The sequence below is a fragment of the Sus scrofa genome, chromosome 13, assembly GCF_054392235.1.
Source record: "Sus scrofa isolate SSC_HxYL_T2T_F1_AM1 chromosome 13, Sscrofa_HxYL_maternal_Yorkshire_Landrace_v2.0, whole genome shotgun sequence".
Lineage (NCBI taxonomy): Eukaryota > Metazoa > Chordata > Mammalia > Artiodactyla > Suidae > Sus > Sus scrofa.
In genome coordinates, this window is record NC_139395.1 from 187,195,360 (window position 1) to 187,222,525 (window position 27,166).

The 27,166-nt window shown below is 33.2% G+C and overlaps 1 long non-coding RNA gene across 1 annotated transcript in view; it reads left to right on the forward strand.

The window, feature by feature from the left end:
- The window catches only part of LOC110256457 (uncharacterized), a 394,262-nt gene that overhangs the window by 178,362 nt on the left and 188,734 nt on the right, over positions 1-27,166 (forward strand). The window contains exon 2 of the long non-coding RNA XR_002337969.2: positions 2,848-2,939. This is a non-coding gene — a long non-coding RNA (uncharacterized LOC110256457). The remainder of the gene's footprint in view (positions 1-2,847; positions 2,940-27,166) is intronic.

The following is a 27,166-nucleotide window of genomic DNA, read 5'->3' on the forward strand; positions in this document are numbered from 1 at the left end:
TATAGTTCTCATGGTATAAGACTTTCACTTCCTTTGTCAGGTTTATTCCTAGGTATTTAAGTTTGGGAGTACAATTTTAAAAGTTATTATATTTTTGTATTACTTTTATAATGTTTATTGTTAGTATACAGAAATGCAACCGATTTCTGGATTTAATCTTGTATACTGCTACTTTACCGAATGCATTGATCAGTTTGAATAGTTTTTGTGTGGGGTCCTTAGGGTTTTCTGAAAATAGTATCCTGTCATCGCATACAATGACAATTTTACATTTCTCTTCCAGTTTGGATACATTTTATTTCTTTTGTTTGTCTGCTGTGGCTAGGATTTCCAATACTATGTTGAATAAAAGTGGTGAGAGTGGGCATCCTTGTCCTGTTTCAGATTATAGTGAGAAGGCTTCCATCTTTTGTCCATTGAGTACTATATTTGCTATTGGTTTTTCATAAATTGCTTTGATTATTTTACATGAATCTTGATTCTTTCTGAGTTGCCTTTTCCATGTGGATGCATGCTTAATATTTATATTATCTAAATATATAATAAAATAAATTTATTATGAAATACATATGTTGTGAAATATATTGTATTTAAAAAAATAATCTCTTAAGCTTCTCTTAAATAATTTGTGCAATACTGAGACAGAATCACTGTTTATCATTGATATCTTCAGGTACCAGTTTGTAAGAATTGTTCATACAAAAAGTTATCAAATGAAATGAGTATCTCCTAAATGAAAGTAATTATCTGCTGTAGGACTTCAGTAAAGAGATATTTATGGATTGCCTCAGGTTTCTGAAAAGTGTTGAACATATGTCATAATAAATAATCTATTAATCACCAACAATTAAATGCAGACTACAGTGGATACTTCTAAAAGCATTTTATTAGAACAAATGTCAGAAAGGTACCTGCTTCTAAAATCGTAAGGATACATTTCATTTAAGCAGAAATAGCACGTTCCTCATCTCACATGTTCACTATAAATTTTGTGGACGAAAAGACTGTATTTATAATAAATTCTGATTCTTCCCCTTCTATTTTCTGAAAGAGCTTTTATAAAATTTGAATTACTTCTTCCTTAAAAATTTGATATAGGGAGTTCCCTTCGTGGCGTAATGGACTTCCCATGGTGGTGCAGTGGTTAACGTTTCAGACTAGAAACTATGAGGTTGTGGGTTCGATCCCTACCCTTGCTCAGTGGGTTACTGATCCGGTGTTGCCATGAGCTGTGGTGTAGGTTGCAGACGCAGGTCGGATCCTGCGTTGCTGTGGCTCTGGCGTAGGCTGGCAGCTACAGCTCCGATTAGACCCCTAGCCTGGGAAACTCCATATGCTGCGGGAGCGGCCCAAGAAATGACAAAAAGACAAAAAAAAAAATTGATATAGTTTATAACCATTTGGATCTGTTATATTCTTTGTGACATGAATTTTGTTATCAATTCATTTTTTAAATATACGTATAGCTATATAGGCTTTTTATTTCTTCAATTTTGGTAAACTGCTTTGGTAGATAATAGAATTATCTATTCAAATTATTAAATTTATTTAAAAAAAGTTATTCATAATATTTCTCACTAAATCTTTTTAATCTTTGTAAGTTCTATGGCAATCTCTGCCCCTTCATACATTACCTATTCTCTCTTTTTTCTCTCTTTATTTCTTATATGTCTCTTTAACAAGTTGTTTATTTTTATTAAACTGTAAGATAACTAAAGTTTTTGTCCTTGCAGTTCTCTTCAACACTTGATATCAGTTTTTATACGTTTGCAATCTGTACCTCTTATTATCAACAAGTAATATGTAGTGAGAAGATAAGGAATAAAAGAATGCTGATTTATTTAATCAGAAGAAATTATTTATTTTAAAAATAGAACAAATATTTAATACAAAAATATTTAAAAAATATTATCACCAGTAAAAGCAAAGAATTATATTGGAGTTTCCATCATGGGCTCAGCATAAATGACTAGTATCATGAGGACACAGGTTTCAACCCTGGCATTCTCAGTGGGTTAAGGATCTGGCATTGCCATGAGCTGTGGTGTAGGTAGCAAACATGGCTCGAATCTGGCATTGCTGTGGCTCTAGCAAGGGCCAACAGCTTTAGCTACAGTCCAAACACTATCCTGGGAACCTACATATGCCACAGGTCCAGCCCTGAAAAGAGGAATTATATTATTTGAGAGAGGGAGAGATAGAGAGAAAGAGAAAGTTTGGGTAAATAGATTGTTTTGTTTAAATGCTAAAGGGATTCTGCCTAAATTACCTTGATATGCTTTATTTGTATATTTATATGCTGATATATTTTATTAATGGTTTTATACATTTGCATGAATTATTTACTGCTTTTTTATTTACTTTTCAGAATATCTCACCTGTGAAAACTTGACTATAATGAGGCTATACATTGTTAATTTTTTTCTCTCTCCCTTTCCAAATTGTTTCTTGTGCATATCTGTTTACTTATAAAATTACTTACTTAAAACTCTTAATTCCCTTATTTATAAAATGTCAGAACTTCTACAACTGAAGTAAATTTTAGATCCTTGTAACTAAGAAAACATTTTTTTGTGAAAGACAATGTTAATTAGGGCATTTTTTTTCCTCTTTGGCCAGGATTGATTTCAATTCAAATTCTTTTAGAGTTTTACCTTAAAATAGACCCTTTTATGACCATTGACAATTGCAGTCCCTGTAGGAGTGATAAGTAAGTCTCAGAATCCAGAAAGTAATGGCTTCATATCTGAACTGTGCTTCTGAGCCAAGGTGAGGAAGATGAGCAACTTATTAGTCATGTGCCTTGTTGATAGAAGGACTCACCTGGGCTTCCATTGTTCTCCACAGAGATCATAAATTGCATTCATTCTGAAGGATTTTGGAGAAGAGATTAAGTCTGGCTGAGCATAGCAGTGAAAATCAAAGGGCAAAAGAGAAAAGTAATGTATTGCATTTTTAACATTTATTTCCTGAAAAATTGATGAATTGACTCAAATGAATGAAAATGTATTCTTATGTCTTTAACCTTTATACCTTCTTGATACATTTGGTTCACTGTCTACTCAGTTCCTAGGCTCTCTGCAGATGTAACTGAATCTTAGATAAGAGGCTATTCTCTCTTTCCTCTAAAACATAGTTGTATATTTATATTAATAGCTCATCTATTATCCTCTGAAGCAAAAGAAAATAAATCTAGTCTTTTATTCATGTTGAAAACCTAAATATTATCACTACAATAATATATTTGCCCTCTAGGTTTTCTTTTAAAACTGAGAATGACCAGTTCCTTCAAATCAGCTTACCTGGACATGATTTTCTATAATCAGGTTTATGTTACCTGTAAATATGCCACTTGGACACTGTGAGTCTCCAAGTGTATGTAAAGGGTCTTTTTTTACTACATCTTTGCCAATTCCTGTTAACTGTTGTCTTTTCAATGATAGCAATTTTAACAGGTGTGAGGTAATATCGAATTGTGGTTTTTGATTTGCATTTCCCAAAAGATAGTGATATTGAACATCTTTTCATGTGCTTGGTGGCCACTTGTGTGTCTTCTTTGGAAAAGCATCTATTCAATTTCTCTGCCAATTTTTTTTGTATCAGATTGGGTTCTTTTATTGGTCTGCATGAGTTCTTTACAAATTTTGAACATTAGCTACCTATCAAAATATACACTTTGCAAATGTTTCTACTATTACATCATTACCTTTTCATTTCATTTTTCTTTTGCTGTGTAGAATTATTGGAATTTGATATGTCCCACTTACTGAGTTTTGCTTTTGGTGCTTGTGCTTTTAGTATCATGTTTAAAAAAATCATCGCCAAGACCAATGTCAAGAGGAATTTTCCCTGTTTTTTTCCCAAGGTGTTTTATCATTTTAAATTTTATTGTTGTCTTTAACCCACTTTGAGTTAATTTTTGTGACTGGTGTAAGATAAGGATCCAATATTTTTCTGCATGTGATGACACAATTTTCCTAATACATTGCTAAGACTATCCTTTCTCCATTGAACATTCTTGGTCCTTTATCAAGTATAAGTTAACTGTATAGGTGGGGGTTTATTTCTGTACTCTCTATTCTGTTCCATTGGTCAACATATCTATTTATATGCCAGTCCCATATTTACTGTTTTTATTTACTCTAAATTTTTGGTATATTTTAAAATCAGTAAGTGTAGTGTTTCCAGTTATTCTACTTCTGGGTCTTTTGCGATTACATACAAATTTTAGTGCACTCTTGGTGGGAATGTAAAATGATACAGCCACTATAGAAAATATCACAGAGGTTTCTCAAAACATTAAAAATAAAACCACCATATGATTCAGTAATTCAACTTTTGAGTCTATCCAAAGAAAATGAAAATAGGGTCTCAGAGCATTATCTGCACTTCATTGCGCCATTCACAATAGTCAAGACTATTGGCACATGAGTGGATGAAGATATGTATGTACATATATGTTTATATAAAATGGAATGCTGTTCAACCATGAGAGATAAGAGAATATCTTGCCATTTGCAAGAACATGTATGAAACTTGAAGATACTGTGTTAAATAAGTTAGGGCAAGAAAAATACTCTGTGGTATTACTTATGTGTAGAATCTTTAAAAGCTGAATTTATAGAAACAGAGAGTTAGAATAATGATTACTAGGGCTGGGCAGTAGAGGAAATGAAGAAAGAATGGTCAAAGTTTACCAACTTCCAATTCGAAGACTAATGAGTTCTTGGGATCTAATTAATGCACAGCATGGTGATTATAGTTAACGATACTATATTATATACTTGAAAGTTACTGAGAGAGTAGATCTTGAATATTCTCACTACAAAAAAAGGAATAGTTATTATATGATGAGATAAAGCTATTAGATAAGGCTAAATGATAATCATTTTGCAATATACATGTGTATCACATCAACACATTGCACAGTGTTAAATTTACAGAATGTATGTCAATTATACTTCAGTAAAACTGAAAAAAAGTGTATTTGAAGTAGTCAAGGTATACTTCAGATAAGGTCTTCAAAATACCAGGTAAAAGAACCAATGTGAGGATTGCTGAAGCACCAACAAAGTGTCCACATTTAATAATTAAATAATCAAAAAACACACCCAAGACAATTAAGTATTGACACAATTGGAGAGTTTACTGATTCTTGAAAACATTGCATTTCTGATAAAGGAAATCTGGATAGGGATTATGATTGTCTAAGAAGGTTCTATCAAGAAAGCAGGAGATGAGCAGAGATAGAAATATGAGTAGGTTTTATAAGTGACTTAAAGTGCTGTTAAATCATATGGAGATTTATTTATTCCAAATGAAATCATCCTACCCAATGTCCCTTCTGTTTGATGTTTGTTCAATTGAAGGGTGATGAGGAGAGCATGGATTGGCATGTGGCAGCACAGCAGGTGCTAAACAAACACAACACATTGTACTCTTGTGCTAAATATCTCAAAAAAACACATTCTCCTACTTTCCATATGCATAGCGATCTATTAAATTATAGCTTACCTCCTTTAACAATAGAGTTCTACATTTACAAGTATAAAAAATACATGTATACTTTTATGTAGAAATTCATATTTTAATAAAGTGGACAGTGTAGAATTTCATAGGTTTATAGGAAATTTCATAGGTTTTATAGTAGACAACTAGACAAATCTTCAAAATTATTGTATACCATAAAATTTCCTCTGATACATTAAAAAATTAGTTAATAATTGAATTTTCAAATAACAGATGCAAGTTATGCCATATATAAAAATGTTAGCATTTTACTAAAAAAAAAGATCAATGAATCCAAGGAAACATAATGATAAAATATAAAAATAGTTTTCACTATTCTAGAATTAAGACAAAAGTGTCAGAGATATAACATATTGCTTAAGTGGTAAGGAAACTCAGGCTTATTTAGGAAAACTTATAAAGCAAAGAATATACTACACATGGTACAGTCATCTTTTGTCTACAGAGACACTGAGTAACGCTCTTAACCTGTAAAATTGACTTATTCACATCGAAACTATCAAAACAATCAGAGAAAAGTCTTTAATAAAATTATTCCTATGAATTAGTGCTGGAATTTATTTTATTTGAGACACTCCTTGCAGCACATTAGGGGTTTCATATCTCTGGAATATAAAGAAGCCTCTGGCATTTTACTCCTCTATTGCTACTTCATGTGTGCACATATTTCCAGAAGAAAGGTGCCAAGATCTAGTCAAATGGCTGAAAATGATGGAGACAAGAATGAAAGTGCATGATCACTATCCCAATGAGAGTTAAGTCTCTTCCTCACTGACATTTAGGCAATATGTACTTCAATATACTCTGTGGATAAAAATGGCAATTTCTTGATTGATGAGGAAGGTGGTGATGTGAAAATAACTGTGGTAAGCTCTGGCCAATAATCCCAATATATTTCCTTCACAGTTAATAAAACTTCAAAACCTGGGATGTCATAGTAAAGTATTGTAGCATGCTTTTTGGATGATGGGAAGAACTTTAGTGATTATCCTTTAACGTGTATTTTCTTGCCAAATTTCTTAAATGATCTTATAACTTATGTACATTCACTGATAAGTAAAATGCTATATCTCTTCATTCTTTAAGGATTTATGGATTGACTCATACCCTTCACTAGTTGGATTTTAATTAGATTTTAGAGTTATATATTATTTGCTTTCCATGATATTTTCAGTAAACTAAATCTATCCATCATAGAAAAAATCTGATTAAATTTTCATTGTTTCAGATTTACCCCTTTAAAATTTTATCCAATATCTATACAATAATATTTGATATATTTCACTCTTCCTGTATTTTTAAAACAATAGGGACTAATCAGAAATTAAAAGCTACTGTAAATACTCAATTTCAATTATTTTTTCAGTTACTGAATTCAGTGCAGTTAAAGCTAACAAATAGTATATCTCATTGTAGCCAATGTTATGTCCTAGTTATTGGATATAAATTTAGAAATATTTCTCAACTTACATTTTTGTTATGTTCCAAAAGCTGCACGCTAAGAGGTTTAGCACTTTTAAGTGCAGATTTTTTTTTCATTCCTTTTAGAAACCACACCATAAAAGGTCATTTGTAGTGGAGCCTTGTTCACAAAAACAATTTACCATGATATTAAAAGGAATATAATTTATTGCAACATTTCTATTATTATTAACCACAGCTCATAAACTGGGCTTTATGAAAAGTATATTATGAATTCTATTAGAAAGTATAAGTCTGTTTTCCCCAGTGAAGTGGTAAGAATGGGAGCTCCCTGGGTTGTTTTGGTAGTAGGAAAAGGATTCCAAAATGAGCTTCCCCAAGGTGACGTCTTTGGGTAAACAGAGATTGGTCAGCAGAGTACGGGGGCTGTGAGCAACTAATACAGTTTGTTCATTAATTACACTGGTGAAAAGCAAAATAAATCTCTAAATGAGATGTTCTTACATGTTAATATGTATTGATACCTCCTGCTGTTATCTGGCTATATGTAACCACTATTCCAGAAAGTGCCTGACATTAAAAATATTTTACTTCTTATCAATCTTACTGTAGTAAAAGCTCCCATTTTTTTGAGAGAAGATGCTTTAGGATATTATGTTGAGAAGAGACAGATAAATTCATAAAAATATTTGAAGGCTACTAGCATAACCTTGTCCCTCATATACATTAGGCTATATCTATTATAATTTCACAGTGGCATTCTTACCTGTAGATGGGCTTTTATAAGCACCACTAAAATTACATCATTAATATGCATTGCTTAGTTATGTATAGTGTGCATTCTGATCCCAAAGTGATATAGATTATGATTTATAAAATATAGAATGAGATAGAATTCAATACTAATTATTATTTTAATGGCAATTGATAGAAATCTATGTTTTGAAATATAGTGCCTTTAGTTACAGAATAAAATTGTAGTTTGGTAAGAATAGAATCTATTATAAAAAGTGATAGAAATATAATTGCTTGTTTATTTTTTAAGCAAAATGATGATTTTGATAAAAGAAAAATTATTTAGTATACTGTATTTATAGCATGTTATCATTACTGACATTGAGTATTTAACTTTTTTTGATAACAATTCTACATATAGAATTTTACTATATCCTTCAGCTTTTTGGGGGAAAGTAATATATATTCCTCTATTTAATAATAATTTTGAGTTTATTCATTAATTAACTCATTAATTGTGGATCATTAATGTGAAATGATTTAGCATAAAATCTAAGAAATACTATCTTAGTTGATGGCTAAAAAACATTTTTTTTTTCTTTACTACTTAAAAATAAGAGCTAATATCATTATAGTGTTCCCTGTACTTCTAGCACTATTCTTTGTGCATATTATTGTATGCAAGCTTTACATCAATTCTGTGTGATAAATTATATTATCTCTACTTAACAGATGAGAAAACTGAGGTACATGGGAGTTAAGATAGTAGATCAAGATTACACAGAAGTATGTAATATATTTTCCTTGCCAAAAATATTTTCCAGTTTTCAGAAAATAGAATCCATACGTAGTTTGTAAGAGTGAGGGCAGGAATGGCCAGTAAATACTGAAACATATGCTCTAGATTGGGCAATAGTATAGGTTGCTGTTGATAATCACTCATTTAGATAAACTGACCTCAGATAAATTTGGGTTGATCTCAGATAAAGGCACACTGTTTTGTGTAATAATGTAGGGGACTTTGTATATGTGAAGGCATGGAGATAGGTTGGGTTTCAGTATGAATACTATACTGTTGTTCAATTTTTAATTAAATTAGAATTTTAAAAAATCTTATTGCAAAATATATAGGTAATTTTATAAAATCTCATGATTTATATATCAAAACGATGACATATATTACATAGTTCAAATATGTCTGTTTTTTAAACATTTGTAAATATGAATGTGTAGTGTGTGACATTTTTCAAACTAAAAATACTTCTATTTAGCTATATTAAGTAGTCATATTTGTAGAAAATAATCATGAAAATAAATTATATTAGAAAATAAATAGAGATTAGAATTAGAAATTAGAAAATAAAGCATTTTCTCCTGCTGTGTTACTCACTGATTACTTGATACTAATAAGAATGCTCCCTGCTATTAAATAAGGCTGATTTTTCCTGTGTAGAGTTTATACAACTGAATACATTTGTGCCCTTTCCAGCTAAAAAATAAGAGTAAAAATCTCTGAGATGACAAACATGCTATTTTCACTTAAATCCAATTTCTTCTCATGATTTTAGAATTATGTGCTTTTCTGATATTTATGGGGAAACATATGTAGAAGCATCAGCTGTGACCTACATTTTACATTAGTCTGTATTTTACATTAATTATTAGCTTAAGAAAGGTTTGAGAGTGGGAGGGATCGGGAGCTTGGGCTTATCAGACACAACCTAGAATAGATTTACAAGGAGATCCCGCTGAATAGCATTGAGAACTATGTCTAGATACTCATGTTGCAACAGAAGAAATGGTGGGGGAAAAACTGTAATTGTAATGTATACATGTAAGGATAACCTGACCCCCTTGCTGTACAGTGGGAAAATAAAATAAAAAAAAAAGAAAGGTTTGAGAGATACACATATCTGATAGTTGTCCCTTTATAGCTATGAACAGAATGAATTGTGAAAAAGGGAGGGCAGCTAATAGGTTATGATGAAACCTTTCATTCTATTGTTGGATGGCTATTAGATTGATTATCATGAGAAATGTTTAACACCTTCTAGAAGCCTGAGGCAACTCATGGATTTCTCTTTATTGAAGTCCTATAGCATGTATCTAAATTAATTTTATTCCAAATGTATTTATTTGGCACCTTTTTTACCACCAAATTTTACCAGGAACTGAGAATATCCTTAAAAAAGAATGTTTCCCTCTCTCTGAGATAAGTTTTCATCACAATGCTTTTTAAAAAATGTATACTTTTGGCTTAGTAATAAGAAATTATAGCTTATGGGTTTAGCTGAAGAATTTGGGTACTCAAAAGCCTCTCAGTAGTATTCACTCCTCTGAGACTTGTTATGAGACACCTCTGAAAAAATAAATGTATTTTAAATTGAATTTAACACATAAAAAAGACAATATAAAATCAAATGAGCATTATTTACCATGAATCTATTAATGGAAAAAGGTAAAATTTATTAATTACTTTATAAACATAAACATAATGAACGTTGTATTAAATAAAATATCCAATGTGTTGACTTTTGTTAGCTTGCAAAAAGAAATTCTGTTATATGCTATAGAAAATCTTGTAAAAAATGGAAATCTTTGAATGATGTATTATGTTCCGTTGTCGGTTTAAAATTTTAGTGATGGAAGAGAGTATAATCTGATTTGTGTGTTTGGTCAGATCATTCTATTGATCGTGTACATGATAACATTCTACTTGGCAGATGAAATTGAAAATGAATGTCCAAAAATGATGCATTTTATTTTCAGTGCAAGTAGTCATTAAAGCTAGAAGTCATAATGCCAGCAGCTACTATATCCTAATAGCTGTACTACAAATATTGAAAGGTAATTCCACATTACCACATTCTGCATGGTGTCCAAAACAAGCAAAATATTTGACTTATGCATCTTCATACTATGATACAAATAGGTATATTTCTGTACTGATATGCGGAGTTTAGTGGGTTTAGTTCAGCATGGTAAATTTTTAAAGGTATGTTTACCTTTTAATTTCAACTCATAAAGCCAGGGAACAAATATTTATATAAAGGATTGTAAATTGTACATAAAGAGCTTAGCTACTCTGTACTCTGCTCTCTGTTTTGTCATTCTTGTACATTTGTGTTGACTACAAAGTTAGGGTTTCTTTATACTTGTCCTTTACAACTTTTCTGAATCTCTTGTTAATAAGTTTTATTTATAATTTGGTAAAATGATATCTTCCCAAGACATGAAATTGCAGCATACTCACTTGTTACTCTATTTTATGTTATATCTTTCTTAGCAATATCTTGCATCCAGGACAGGAGGGAAACAGATTATAATAATGTTTTGAGCATATATTTCCTTACCAAAAATATTTTCTATTCTTCAGGTACAGGGGAATATGCAGGATACTTATGAAGTCATGTAACAATAATTTGAAGTGATTTTAAGTGTGCCCTTTAGAGAAGCAGCATATTTGAATAAGATGGAATGTATAACTAAATATATTTTTGCATGTATCATTTAACTTAGTAGTATTTCTTTTAATAAATATATGTAAAAGTATTTTCCTATACCTTCCATATCTCTGTGATAATGAAAATTTCAATCAAGAAATCAAGATAAAATGTAGCTATAGTCTAGTGTTCTTAAAGAATTAACGTTACTCAAAAAGAGTTCTGATTTTTGCCCTTATTTTCTGGGAGATAATCTCCAATCTCTTGGGGTATCCTACCTGATGAAATGAATTTTTTGCTAGGAAGCCTTTGGACATGCCTGACATTCTATATTTGCAATAGTTTATGGTAGTCTCTTTGAACCAGAATGTATCAAGTAGACCTATGGAGAGGCTAGAGGTTAAGGCCAACCACATGGGCAGTCAGCTCTGTCTACATGACCAAACCCCACTGAAATTCTGGATACTAGAGCTTGGGTGACTTCTCTTGTTGGCCATATTCTATGTAGATTGTTATACATTATTGCTGGGAGCTGTTAGTGTTTTTTACAACTCCACTGAAGAGTACTATTGGAAGCTCCAAAACTTGGAAATCTTCTAGACTGTACGTATGTTCCCATGGCTGATTTTAATCTTACTCCGTTAAACAGGGACTGATATAACAGCTTTCAGTACTTCTGTGAGTCTGAGTGAATCACTGAACTGGAAAGTGGTCCTGGGCACCCCTTAACTTGTAGTTTGTGTGAGAAGTGAGGAACATCTTGATGACATCCAATCTTGGCAGAACTCAGTATTTTTCTTTTTAAAGTGGCTTTGTGGTAGAAGAGGAATTAAGAACAGATTTCTAGGACAGTTAATGTGGGTCTATATTTATAGAGAAACTTTGTGAAGATTATATATTTATAATTAAATAGATATATATTAATAAGATTATATACATATATATTATATATTTATATATTTAAAGCACTTAGTACAGTGCCTGAAGCAGATTAAGCACTATATAAGCATTAGTTCTTATTGTCTTCTTTCTTTGACATATAGATAAAATCCTTTAAGAATGGTTGTAATGTAGCAAGGACTAGTTTAAAAAATGTATGTACAGTCAGTCTTTGTTATGATCTTTAGTGATTTTTTTGGTTGAATTTAGGCCAATTTTCCTAGAGTTTCTACTTATCAGTTTTCATTCACTCTTTGAATGAAGAGACTAAGTTTTCAGGCCAGGGTTATTTTCCAGGATTTCCTTTCCTATTCATGTGATAAATTTCTGTCTTTGAAATTGCCAGGCACAGATATGGATTCATCCAATTTCCCAGGTCTTTTCCTGAGATAATTAGTCAAATATCAATTTATTCAGTATTTATTTTTGTCCTACATTTTTATAGTCTCAAGAATTTTTATCCTTTACTCACATAAAATGATATGTTGATTTAATTTGTTATTAATTGCCATATAATATATGCAATGGATTCTCTAAAATATAATTTAATTCTCAAATGTAGTAATTCTCTCAAAATGCAAAAAAAAGTAGACCTCCATGACAAAACACTAAAAATATATTCTTAGAAATTTCAAACATTTTATTAATCAATTATTGTAACTAAGGGAAAATAGAGACTGAAATTTCAGAACATCTTGAAAATAATAATAAAATCAAAGCAAATGGAATTTATGGAATAATAGTGATAAGAAAAAATTTAATCAATTTATATTAAAGAGATCAATAAAAACAGTGTACATTATTTTTTGCTTGTATGTTTTAGTCATATTAAAGAGATAAATAACAAAATAAATAACAAAAGTGAAAAGTTAAATATGTAATAAATAAAGCTAGAAATAAAAAAAATAAACCAATAGTGAAAGTTGTATTTAACCCAGATTTAGTAAGTGATTAGTAATTATGAAGTAGTTGTTAATACGTGCACCCATGTGAGAGTATGGAACTTAAAAAGAATGAAGTCATGCTATATAGCCTAATATTAGTAGTTTCCTTAGACATATGCTTAAGTAAAAATTTATTTGGACAATTTGGGAATAGAATGCTTCCATTTATCTTGGAAATTATGATTTTAAATGCACAAATGTGTGCATATACCTTATATTAAACAAAAACACAAACATGAAATAAATTAGTAAATTAAAATAGCATGGTTACCCATGTATGTGTGTATATGTGTCTATGTATATATATATATATATATATATATATATATATATATATATATAGAGAGAGAGAGAGAGAGAGAGAGAGAGAAAGAGAGAGAACAGGTAGAGAGCACATGAGGAAAAGTTGCAGTTCTCTTTTGCACAATTAGCTCTGGACGCATAGATATGTTTTCATAATTTTATTTTTTAATGATTTTTTTCTAGTATACTTGGTTTACAGTGTTCTGTCAATTTTCTACTGTACAGTAAAGTGTGACCCAGTCACACATACATATGTGTACATTATTTTTCTCACATTATCCTCCATCATGCTCCATTGCAAGGGACTAGATATAGTTCCCAATATTATACAACAGGATCTCATTGCTTATCCAATCCAAATGAAATAGTTTGCATCTATTAACCCCAGATTCCCAGTCCATCCCACTCCTTCCCCCTCCCCCTTGGCAACCACTAGTCTCTTCTCCAAGTCCATGAGATTCTTTTCTGTAGAAAGGGTAACTTGTGCCATATATTAGATTCAGATATAAGTGATATCATATGATATTTGTCTATCTATTTCTGGATTAATTAGTATGAGAGTCTCTAGTTCCATCCATGTTCCTGCAAATGGCATTATATATTTCTTTTTTAAGGCTGAGTAGTATTCCATTGTGTATATATACCACTTCTTAATCCATTCATCTCTCGATGGACATTTAGGTCATTTCCATATCTTGGCTATTGTGAATAGTGCTGCAATGAACATATGGGTGCATGTATCTTTTAAAGGAAAGATTTGTCTGTATATATGCCCAAGAGTGGGATTGTTGCATCATATAGTAGTTCTATATTTAGTTTTCTGAAGTACCTCCATTTTCCATAGTGGCTGTACCAAATTACATTCCCACAAACAGTGTAGGATGGTTTCTTCTCCTCCACACCCTCTCCAGCATTTGTTATTTGTTGACTTGTTAATGATGACCATTCTGACAGGTGTGAGGTAGTACTTCCTAGTAGTTTTGATTTGCATTTCTCCAATAATCAGGGATGTTGAGCATTTTTTCATGTGCTTATTGGCCATACGTATGTCTTCTTTGGAGAAATGTCTATTCAGGTCCTCTGCCCATTTTTCAATTAGGTTGTTGGCTTTTTTGCTGTTGAGTTGTATAAGCTGTTTGTATATTTCAAAGATTAAGCCCTTGTCTGTTGCATCATTTGAAACTGTTTTCTCCCATTCTCTAAGTTGTCTTTATTTTTTATGGTTTCCTTTGATGTGCAAAAGCTTTTCAGTTTGATTATGTCCCATTGGTTTATTTTTGCTTTTATTTATTGCTTTGGAGACTGACCTGAGAAAACATTTGTAAGGTTGATGTCAGAGAATGTTTTTCCTATGTTCTCTTCCAGGAGTTTGATGGTGTGTTGTCTTATCTTTAAGTCTTTCAGCCATTTTGAGTTTATTTTTGTGCATAGTATGAGGGTGTGTTCCAGTTATCTTGATTTACATTTGGCTATCCAGGTTCCCCAGCACCACTTGCTGAAGAAACTCTCTTTTTCCCATTTTATATTCCTGCCTCCTTTGTCTGGGTTTATTTCTGGCTTCTTCAATTACATTGGTCTGTCTGTCTGTTTTGGTACCAGTACCACACTGTATTAATGATCGTGGCTTTGTAATATTGCCCGGAGTCTCGGAGAGTTATGCCTCCTGCTTGTTTTTTGTTTCTCAGGATTGCTTTGGCAATTCTGGGTCTTTTTGGGTTCCATATAAATTTTTTGATTGTTCTAGTTCTGTAAAAAATATCCTAGACAATTTGATAGGGATTGCATTGAATCTGTAGATTGCTTTGGGTAGTATGACCATTTTTATATTAATTTTTCCAACCCAGGAGCATAGAATATCTTTCCATTTCTTTGAATCCTCTTTAATTTCCTTGATTAATGTTTTATTATTCTCAGCATATAAGTCTTTCACCTCCTTGGTCAGGTTTATTCCCAGGTATTTAATTTTTTGGAGGTGCAATATTAAAAGGTGTTTTCGTATTCCTTTTCTAATATTTCAATGTTAGTATTCAGAAATTCAACTGATTTTTGAATGTTAATCTTGTATCCTGCTACTTTGTTTTCATAATTTTAAAACAAAGTTATTTTAGAACAGTAAATCCTAAGAAGTGAAAGTAAGATAAAGTAACTGGATTTAATTATATCCAGCTGTTTTCCTAGTTCACACAGTAAAAATATATCAAGTGACTTTAAAATATAGTAATCTGGCTGAAGGGTTTTGTATTGTATGGAAAAAATAATTGCAAAGAAAAAATATACTATTTTCACTGTTCATATTTTTGATAGTAATATTGGTATTTTTATTCTAAAATGGCCTGTAGGATAAAGGAAATTATCAATTATGACAGTGTATTTATGAATCAAAATTTTAAGATAAAAGAACAGGAGTTCCCGTCGTGGCACAGTGGTTAACGAATCCGACTAGGAACCATGAGGTTGCGGGTTCGGTCCCTGCCCTTGCTCAGTGGGTTAACGATCCGGCGTTGCCGTGAGCTGTGGTGTAGGTTGCAGACGCGGCTCGGATCCCAAGTTGCTGTGGCTCTGGCGTAGGCCGGTGGCTACAGCTCCAACTGGACCCCTAGCCTGGGAACCTCCATATGCCGTGGGAGCGGCCCAAAGAAATAGCAAAAGACAAAAAAAAAAAAAAAGATAAAAGAACAGATAAGTATAAAATCAAATTAGTGAAAATCCAGAACCATAAACATGATCTGGAAATATCATAATGAACTTATTATTTATTTCCTTATTAATATATAATGTATCTTATGTGTATTTTCTAGCTTTATCTCTTGAAAAGGAGATGATACAACTCGTGAATATTACTATTTACAGATTATAGTTTTTAATATCATTCCTGCTAATATGAATGAGAATAAATGACTGATTCCTATTTTATGATAACAAATACACAAGTATTCTGTAGCATCAGGAAAGATGGAAACTTAATGATTAGAGGTTGTATAGCTATAGAAGCTGTCCTAAATTCTCCCATTGGATAAACATGGGGGAATTTTGAGCATCAACAAGCATAATTATGGTCAAGTATTGAAACATGTTAAATAATTTTATCTAGGATAATGTGTTACTCAAAATATATGGAAATAATGTATATGTCACCTTTGAATGATTATGGAAAGCAAATCTGTATACTGAATATTGGAAAATAAAGGAAGTAATTTTGTTTTTTGCTTTGATTTAGGGCCTCACCAGTGGCATATGGAGGTTCCCAGGCTAGGGGTTGATCGGAGCTATAGCCTCTGGCCTACACCACAGCAATAGCAATGTGGGATCCAAGCCATGTCTGCAACCTACACCACAGCTCACAGCAACGCCAAATCCTTAAACCACTGAGAAAGGCCAGGAATCAAACCTGCATCCTCATGGATGCTTGTCAGATTCATTAACCACTGAGCCACAATGGGAACTCCAGGAAATAAAATTTTAATCTGCTTGCAATGGGCAAATTCTGCCTAATAGTAACAAATAACCTTTAAGGGAAAATTGATCATTTTAGTGTCTGGCTAAACATGAATAAAAGCCTGATAGAATTAGAATCTTATGATTTTGCAATCCATAAGGAAATAATAGAACTGAGAAGCTAAATTCATTTTTCATTATGGAACAGGAAAAATAATGATCATCATTTATGTATTTCCTGATGGAAGACTACACAACCTATGAAGTGTTCTTGGAAAAAACAAAATAAGTGTACAAAATAGAATAAGTTCAACATTCTAGAGTTAACATTCAGTTTAAGGAAGATATAGGTTATGCAATAATATGTTCAATGACACTGCACAGAGATATTTAGCAAAATCGAAAAACCAAATGTATGGGCCAGTTTCCTTAAGAGAATTATTAAGTAGTCAAAATAAAGGCAGGACAATTATAAATTAAGGAAATTTCAAATGAAATATAGATGGCATGTTGCTTGCTTTTTTTGTGGTTCCAGTTGAAACAAATTGTAAAAACTATCATAAAGCTTTCAACAATTGCAGAAAAGCAAATACTGACAGGTTATTTGATATTAGAATTACTACTAATGTTTTAGGTATGACAGTGGTTTGGGGCATATGTCTATTTTAATTAAAGTGGTTCTGTCTTAAAAATAGAGTACTAATTGATGATAAATACTAACTGATGCATAATATTGACAGCTTCCTGAGTCAAGACTCATATTTAAGCACTTTTCCAACTTAAATTAGAAATGTTTTAATTTATTAATCAAAGTTTTGGTTTGTGTTAGACTGAAATAATAATTTTTGTGTGCATTAATATATATTTGTGTATATGTATGTACACGCATATTAGGTGGAGATTAGAAAGATAAGGGATGTACATACAAATATACATATATACAAGCATGTGATGATGAATGAATGGATGTATTAGGACAGTGACTGTGACTGATTAGATGGAGGGGAGGAGGGGAGGAGAAAGGAGATAAGGGAAAAGGAGGGAATAGGAAGGAGAGGAGGATAGAGGAGGAAAGACAAGAGCATTACAGTATATGAATGCAAATTCTTACTATTTCAAACTTCCTAGCCATCACAACATATTTTCCTCTGATTTAATTCCCATCAATCCCTATTTTCCTTTGTAATATTTCTTCAAATATAATCCCCAAAGTGAAATTGCAGAAACCTAGATCTCTAGTAAAAATGTTCTTACATTATTGTCTAGGTTAAATGATTGCAGCTGGTTTTTAAATACTCAAGTAATTGCATGTAATTTTATTTGATAAGCAACCTACGTCACAGCTCATGGCAATGCAGGATCCCTAACCCACTAAGCGAGGCCAGGGATCAAACCCACATTCCCATGAATAGTACTTGGATTTGTTACCAATGAGCCGCAATAAGAACTTTTGGGCAATTAATTTAATGAGAACGTAGCTGATGTATGCTCAGAGGGGAGTCTCTGGAATCTTTAAATGAAGTAATCTAACTTCATTGCTATGTAAAAAGGTATCAGAATTATCATTATTTACTTCTGTATTTGGCTTATTTTATGTATTATATGTTATCCTGGAACAACACAATTCAACCAACAACTCATTAAGTAAAAGATTTAGGCAACATATATTTTATTTAGTCATTTTGTGCACCTAAATATTAAATCTGACAGGAAATTTTGCCTTGGTTATTATATAGTTATTGACAAAAGAATTATGCAAATAAATTGGTCTTGGAACAGTGAAACATGGATTTCCCTGGTGGCTCAGTATGTTAAGATCAATGAGCTAATCCTGCTTTGGCTCAGTTGTTCCTGGCCTGGGAACTTCTGCATGTCACAGTTGCAGTTAAAAAAAATAAAAAATAAAAAAGCAAAACCTGAACATGATTTAATACACAACAACAAAAGATATGTGTTCATTTTACTGTATTAAAATCACTCTTCGTTGGAACTGTGATATGGTCAAGAAAAAATATGACACATAGAATATACTCTCATACCATGCATAAAAATAAACTGAAAATGGCTTAAAAACTTAAGGAATTCCCATCATGGCTCAGTGGTTAATGAATCTGACTAGGAACAATGAGGTTGAGGGTTCAGTCCCTGGCCTCGCTCAGTGTGTTAAGGATTTGGCATTGCTGTGGCTCTGGCGTAGGCCGGTGACTACAGTTCTGATTAGACCCCTTGCCTGGGAACCTCCATACACCACAGGAGTGGCCCAGAAAAGGCAAAAAGACAAAACAAACAAACAAACAAACAAAAAAAACCTTAAAAATAAGGTGTGACACCATAAAACTCCTAGAAGAGAACATAGGTAAATTATCTGATATAAACCATACAAATGTTTTATTAGGTCATCCTCCCAAAGGAATAGAAATAAAAATAAAAATAAACAAATGGGACCTAATTAACCTTACAAGCTTTGGCACAGCAAAGGAATCCATTAAAAATGAAAAGACAACCTATGGAACGGGAGAAAATATTTGCAAATGATGCAACCAACAAGGGCTTAATATCCAAAATATAAAAACAGCTCCTACAACTTAGCAACAACAAAAAAACCACATAATCCAATCTAAAAATAAGCAGAAGACCTAAATAAACATTCCTCCAAAGAAGACATACAGATGTAGGAAGGTGAAAAATACTAAATGTCAGTAATTATTAGATAAATGCAAATCAAAACTACAATGAGGGACCACCTCACATCAGTCAGAATGGCCATTAAGTTTACGAATAACAAATGTTGGAGATGGTGTGGAAAAATGGGACCCCTCCTACACTGTTGGTGGCAATGTAAAATAGTATAATCAATATAGAAAATACTATGGAGGTTCCTCAGAAAACTAAATGTAGAACTACTGTATGATCCAGCAATCTCACTCGTGGGCATATAATCATACAAAACTACAATTCAAAAAGATACATGCACCCGTATGTTCATTTCAGCACTATTCAAAATAACCAAGGTACGGAAACAACCTAAATGTCCTTCTACAGATGTATGGAGTAAGAAGATGTGGTATAGGTACACAATGATATACTACTCAGCCATAAAAAAGAAAAAAATAATGCCATTTTCTGCAAAATGGATGCAACTAGAGATTTCATACTAAGTGAAATAAATCATAAAGAGAAAGACAAATACCATATGATATCACATATGTGGAATCTAAAATACAGCACAAAACAGCCTATCTGCAAAAGAGATACATACTTACAGACATAGAAATCAGACTTTTGGTTGCCGAGGGTGATGGGGATGTGACTAAGATGGACATGGAGGCTGTGGTTAGTGGGTGCAAACTATTACATTTGGAATGAATAACCAAGAGGTCCTACTCTATAACACAGGGAACTGTATCCAAACTCGGGATAGAACATGATGGAAGATAATATCAGAAAAATATTATGTGTGTGTGTGTGTTTGTGTGTGTGTGTGTGTATATATACATATATATATGTATATATATATATCCGATTGGGTTATTTTTTACTGCACAGCAGAAATTGGCAGAACGTTGTAGACCAACTATAACAAAAAAAAGATACAATATTCAAAAATAAACCTTTTATTTATTCCAATTTTTGTCAACTACTCAAAATGTGTTGCACTTTTAAAAAAATGTATCCACCAAATATATAGATGTAGATTCATTCAATCCTCTTTAACAAATTTAAACAATAAGTGCAAATTAAATTAAAAATGATTTGTCAATTTTTTCAGTATCAATTACTATAAAAGCCTTTCTTTGTTTAGATACACTATCCTACTGCCTTTTATTTTAAAAAATGCATCATAATACATTATTTCTTTCAAATAAAATGAATTGCATTTTGAGAATTTTTCCTTCAACACAACTCAGAGCTAGCTATTCAAGTGGCACGAAAGCCATAGGTCGATTTATTATTTCTTTTGTAATTCTTTTTGCCATTTTCTCTGAAACCAACTTAATTGTACCTCAGTGAATTAATTTTACTATTCATCCATTTTACTATGTGAATAAATGTCTATAATTTTCAACTTTTCTAAATCTAAAGAGTGTTCAGACTTTTTAATTAGGGTTATGTATCAAGATTCAGTCAATTTTACTTTTTTATAATATTTCTGGTATGAATTGTGGAACCTATGCAATTTAATATTTATCTTTATATTATTTACCCTGTTGTGGAAACTAGCAATTTTTTAAGACTTACAGAAGTTAGGGTCACTCTAAACTCAAAATTCCATTGTAAAATAAATAGTAACTTTTGAAGTAGAGATTTTTATTTATATGTGGTCTGCAACATTACTTTCTGCTAATCACAGAATACCCATATTCATCCCTGAAAAAACTCCACTCCTTACTCACTCACTTGCACACCTGTTCAATTTTTTTTGCCAAGTTTAAATCTTCAACTTTTAAACAATGGAAATTCTGTAAATTTAGAAAAGAGATGCATTATTGTATACTTTTTGAAAGAAAGATAGACAGTATTCCCTTGATTTTTACAAAATCTCTTATCTCTGCATGTCTGTCTTTATCAATTTACATTAGAATAGGTCTGCTTTTATAAATTTCCTAGTGGAACCCAGTCTGAATTTTTACAATAAGTGGATATATAATTTATACATTTCAATCATGTTTTTGTTTGTTTGTTTGTTTGTTTTCCCAGATCACAGTCTTGTTATTTAAAAAATAAAGACAATAATAGTTCTTGCCTTTCAGGGCATTGTGGGGTGTTGTGGGGATTAAATCAAAGACACAATACATTGGAAATACACATAGAAAGTATCTAGTCTCTAGCACATATAGAGCACTCAATATATACTAGCTATTACATTACACTCTCATGACATAAGAGGAAGCGGTGTGGCATTTGTGTATGTGTTGAAGGGGTGCTGTAATTTTTTTTTTTTACTCAAATGAATTTAACACATCTGTAGTTGTATAATGATCATCACAATCCAATTTCACAGGATTTCCATCCCACAGCCCAAGCACATCCCCCCACCCCCCAAATTGTCTCCTCCGGAGACCATAAGTTTTTCAGTGTGTGTGAGTCAGCATCTGTTCTGCAAAGAAATTCAGTCGGTCCTTTTTTCAGAGTCCACATATCAGTGAAAGCATTTGATTTTGGTGTCTCATTGTATGGCTGACTTCACTTAGCATGATAGTTTCTAGATCCATCCATGTTGCTAAAAATGCCAGTATTTCTTTCTTTTTAATGGCTGAGTAGTATTCTATTGTGTATATGTACCACTTCTTCTTGATCCACTCCTCTGTCAATGGACATTTAGGTTGTTTCCATGTCTTGGCTATTGTAAATAATGCTGCAATGAACATCAGAGTACATGTGTCTTTGCAAGTCGTGCTTTCCTCTGGGTAGATGCCCAGGAGTGGGATTGCTGGATCAAATGGTAGTTCTAGGTTCAGTTTTCTGAGGAATCTCCATACTGTTTTCCACAGTGGTTGCACCAATTGACAGTCCCACCAACAGTGTACTAGGGTTCCTTTTTCTCCACACCCTCTCCAGCACTTATTGTTTGTAGACTTTTGATGATGGACACTCTGGCTGGTGTAAGGTGGTACCTCATAGTGGTTTTGATTTGCATTTCTCTAATAGAGTGATGTTGAACATCATTTCCTGTGTTTCTCGGCCATCTGCAGATATTCTTTGGAGTACTGTCTGTTTAGATCTTCTGCCCATTTTCCGATGGGGTTGTTTGTTTTTTTGGTATGGAGCTACAGAAGGTGTTTATAAATTTTGGAGATGAATCTCTTGTCAGTTGATTCACTTGCAAAGATTTTCTCCCATTCTGTGGGTTGTCTTTTCATTTTGTTTAGGGTTTCCTTTGCTGTGTAGAAACGCTGAAGTTTGATTAGGTCCCATTTGTTTATTTCTGTTTTTACTGTCATTACTCTAAGAGGTGGATCTGAGAAGATGTTGCTGTTGTTATGTCAGAGAGTGTTTGGCCTATGTTTTCCTCTAAGAGTTTTATACTGTCTGGTCTTATATCTAGGTCTTTAATCCATTTGGAGTTTATTTTTGTGTATGGTGTTAGGGAGTCTTCTAACATCATTCTTTTCCATGTGGCTGTCCAGTTTTCCCAGCACCACTTATTGAACAAGCTGTCCTTTCTCTATTGTATATCCTTGCCTCCTTTGTCATAGATTAGTTGGCTGTAGGTGCGTGGGTTGAATTCTGGACTTTCTATCCTGTTTCACTGATCTGTATTTCTGTCTTTGTGGCAGTACCATATTGTTTTGATGATTGTTGCTTTGTAGTATAGTCTGAAGACAGGGAGCCTGATTCCTCCAGCTCCATTTTTCTTTTTCAGGATGTCTTTGACTATTCTGGGTCTTTTGTGCTTTCAAACAAACTTTAAAATATTTTGTTTGAGTTCTGTGAAAAATGTCCTTGGTAGTTTGATAGGGATTGCATTGAATCTGTAGATTGCCTTGGGTAGTATAGTCATTTTGATAATATTAACTCTTCCAATCCAAGAGCATGGTCTTTCCATCTATCTGTTTCATCTTTGATTTCTTTCATCAGTGGATTGTAGTTTTCAGAGTACAGGTCTTTTGACTCTTTAGGTAGGTTTACTCCTACGTATTTTATTCTTTTGGATGCGATGGTAAACGGGGGGATTGCTTCCCTAATTTCTTTTTCTGCTCTTTCATTGTTAGTGTATAGAAATGTCTTTGATTTCTGTGTATTAATTTTGTATCCTGTGACTTTGCCAAATTCATGGATGAGCTCTAACAGTTTTCTGGTAGAGTCTTTAGGATTCTCTAGGTATATTATCATGTCATCTGCAAATAGGGATAATTTCACTTCTTCCTTTCCAATTTGGATTCCTTTTATTTCTTTTACTTCTCTGATTGCTTTGGCTAGCACTTCCAAAACTAAGTTGAAGAGTAGTGGTGAGAGCAGACATCCGTGTCTTGTTCCTGATTTCAGCCATAATTCTTTCAGCTTTCACCATTGAGAATGATGTTAGCTATGGGTTTGTCATATATGGCCTTTATTATGTTGAGGTAGGTTCCCTCTATGCCCACTTTCTGAAGGGTTTTTATCAGAAATGGGTGTTGGATTTTGTCAAAGGCTTCTTCTGCATCTATTGAGAGGATCATATAGTTTTTATTCTTCAGTTTGTTAATATGGTGTATCACACTGATGGAATTGTGGATATTGAAGAACCCTTGCATCCCTGGGATAAATCCCACTTGGAACATGATGTACAATCCTTTTAATGTATTGTTGGATGCGGTCTGGTAGTATTTTGTTGAGGATTTTTGCATCGATGTTGATCAATGAAATTGGCCTGGAGTTTTCTTTTTTTGTGGTATCTTTGTCTGGTTTTGGTATCAGGTGTGCTGGTGGCTTCATTGAATGACTTTGGGAGTATCCCTTCTTCTGCAATTTTTTGAAATAGTTTCAGAAGGATAGGTGTTAGCTCTTCTCTAAATATTTGATAGAATTCGCCTGTGAAGCCATCTGGTCCTGATGAACCAGTTTTGTTTGTTGGCAATTTTTTAATCACAGTTTCAATTTCAGTTCTTGTGATTGGTCCATTCATCTTTTCTATTTCATCTTGCTTTAGTCTTGGAGGATTGCACTTTTCTAAGAATTTGTCCATTTCTTCTAGGTTTTCCATTTTATTGGCATATAGTTGCAAATAGTAGTCTCTTATGATCCCTTGTATTTCTGTGATGTCCATTGTTACTTTTCCTTTTTCATTCCTAATTTTATGGATGTGAGTCCTCTCTCTTTTTGTCTTGATAAGTCTGGCTAGGGGTTTATCAATTTTGTTGATCTTTTCAAAGAACCAGCTTTACATGTCATTGATCTTTTCTATGGATTCTTTGTTTCTGTTTCATTGATTTCTGCTCTGATATTTATGATTTCTTTCCTTCTACTAACTTTAGGTCTTGTCCGTTCTTCTCTCTTGAGCTGCTTTAGATGTAAAGTTAGCTTGTTTACTTGAGCTTTTTCTTGTTTCCTGAGGTGGGCTTGTTTTGCTATAAACTTTCCTCTTAGAACAGCTTTTGCTGCATCCCATAAGTTTTGGAGTGTTGTAACTTTGTTGCCATTTGCTGCTAGGTATTTTTCAATTTCCTCTTTGATTTATTCATTGATCCCTTGTTTGTTTAGTAGCATGTTGTTGAGTCTCCACGTGTTTGTGTTTTTTGCAGTTCTTCTCTTGTTGTTGACTTCTAGTCATACAGCATTGTGGTCGGAAAAGATGCTTGATATGATTTTGATTTTCTTAATGTTACTGAGGTTGGATTTGTAGCCCAGGATATGATCAATCTTAGAGAATATTCCATGTGCACTTGAGAAGAATGTGTATTCTGTTGCTTTGGATGAAATATCCTATAAATACCTATTAAGTCCATCTGGTTTAATGAATCATTTGGGGCCTGTGTTTCCTTATTGATTTTCTGTCACCCCATTGCTCTAAGTGGGGTGTTAAAGTCTCCCACTATTGTTGTGTTATTGTTGATTTCTCCTTTTAAGGTTGTTAGCAGTTGCCTTATATATTGTGGTGAACCTATGTTGGGTGTGTAGATATTTAAGATTGTTATATCTTCTTCTTGGATTGGTCCTTTGATCATTATGTAATGTCCTTCTTTGTCCCTTAAAATATTCTTCATTTTAAAGTCTATTTTGTCTGATATGAGTATTGCTACTCCAGCTTTCTTTTGATGCCCATTTGTGTGAAATATTTTCTTCCATCCTCTCACTTTCAATTTGTATGTGTCCCTAGAAGTGAAGTGGGTCTCTTGAAGACAGCATATATATGGGTTTTGTTTTTGTATCCTTTCAGCCACTCTATGTCTTTTGGTTGCGGGTGTTTAGTCCATTAACATTTAAGGTAATTATTGATATGCATGTTCTTATTGCCATTTTATTAATTGCTTTGGATTTGTTTTTGATGCTCTTTTTTCTTTCCTTCCTCTATTGTTGTTTTCTGCCTATAGGAGTTCCTTTAGTATTTGTTGTAAGTCTGGTTTAGTGTTGCTGAATTCTCTCAACTTTTGCTTATCTGTGAAGGTTTTTATTTCTCCTTCAAATCTGAATGAGAGCCTTGCTGGGTAGAGGTAGCTTGGTTGAAGTTTTTCTCCTTTCATCACATTAAGTATATCATGCCACTCCCTTCTGGCCTGCAGAGTTTTGGCTGAAAACTCTGCCAATAACCTTATTGGGGTTCCTTTGTATGTTATCTGTTTCTTTTCTCTAGCTGCTTTCAAGATTTTCTCTTTGTCTTTAATTTGGGTCAGTTTGATTAATATGTGTATCGTGGTACTCCTCCTTGGGTTTATTTTATATGGTACTCATTGTGCTTCCAGGATTTGAGTGAGTGATTTCTTCCCCATGTTAGGGAAGTTTTTGGCTATTATCTCTTGGAATATTTTTTTCTGTCCCCTTCTCTCTCTCTTCTCCTTCTGGCACCCCTATAATACAGATGCTGGTGCATTTCACGTTGTCTCAGAGTTCTCTGAAACTCTCTTCACTTCTTTTCAGTCTTTTTTCTCTTTTCTGTTCCACATCTATAATTTCCACTAATCTGTCCTCCACCTCGCTTATTCGTTCTTCTGCCTCCTGTATTCTGCTGTTAGCTGCTTCTAGTGAATTTTTTATTTCAGTTATTGTATTTTGCATCTCTTCTTGTTTAACTTTTATATCTTGTATCTCTTTGGTCAGTGTTTCCTATAAGTTATCCATCTTTGCCTCCAGTTTATGTTCAATGTCTTACATCATCTTCAGCATCAACAGTCTAAAGTCTTTTTCCTGGAGGCTGAGAATCTCCTGATCACTTAGCTGATTTTCTGGCATTTTTCCTTTCTCCTTCATCTGAGTTATAATTCTCTGTCTTTTCATTTTTATAAGTTTTGGTGTGGTGACCTTTTTACAGTTAATAGAATTGTAGCCTCTATTTCTCCTGATGTCTGCCCCCCTGTGGCTGAAGTTGGTATGGGGGGCTTGCTGTAGGCTTTCTGATGGGAGGGGCTGATGCCTGCCCACTGGTAGGTTGAGCCAATTCAAATCCCTCTGGTTGGTGGGGCTTAGTCTCTGGATGGGATTTGAGGCAGCTGTGTGTCTGAGGGGTCTTTTGGCAGCCTGTTTACTGAGGGGCAGTGCTGTGATCCCACCTGGGTTGTTGTTTGCCCTGGGGCTTCTCAGTTCTGATGGGTGGGGCCAGATTTTCCCAAAATGGCCACCTCCAGAGAAAGGCAGGGCTGGTGAATATTCCCCAGAGCTTACTTTCAATGTCCTTCCCTCACAACAAACCACATTCACCCCTGTTTTCCCAGGAGGTCCTCCAAATACTGTAGTTAGGTTTGACCCAGATTCCCATGGAGACTTTGCTTTGCCCTGGGTCCC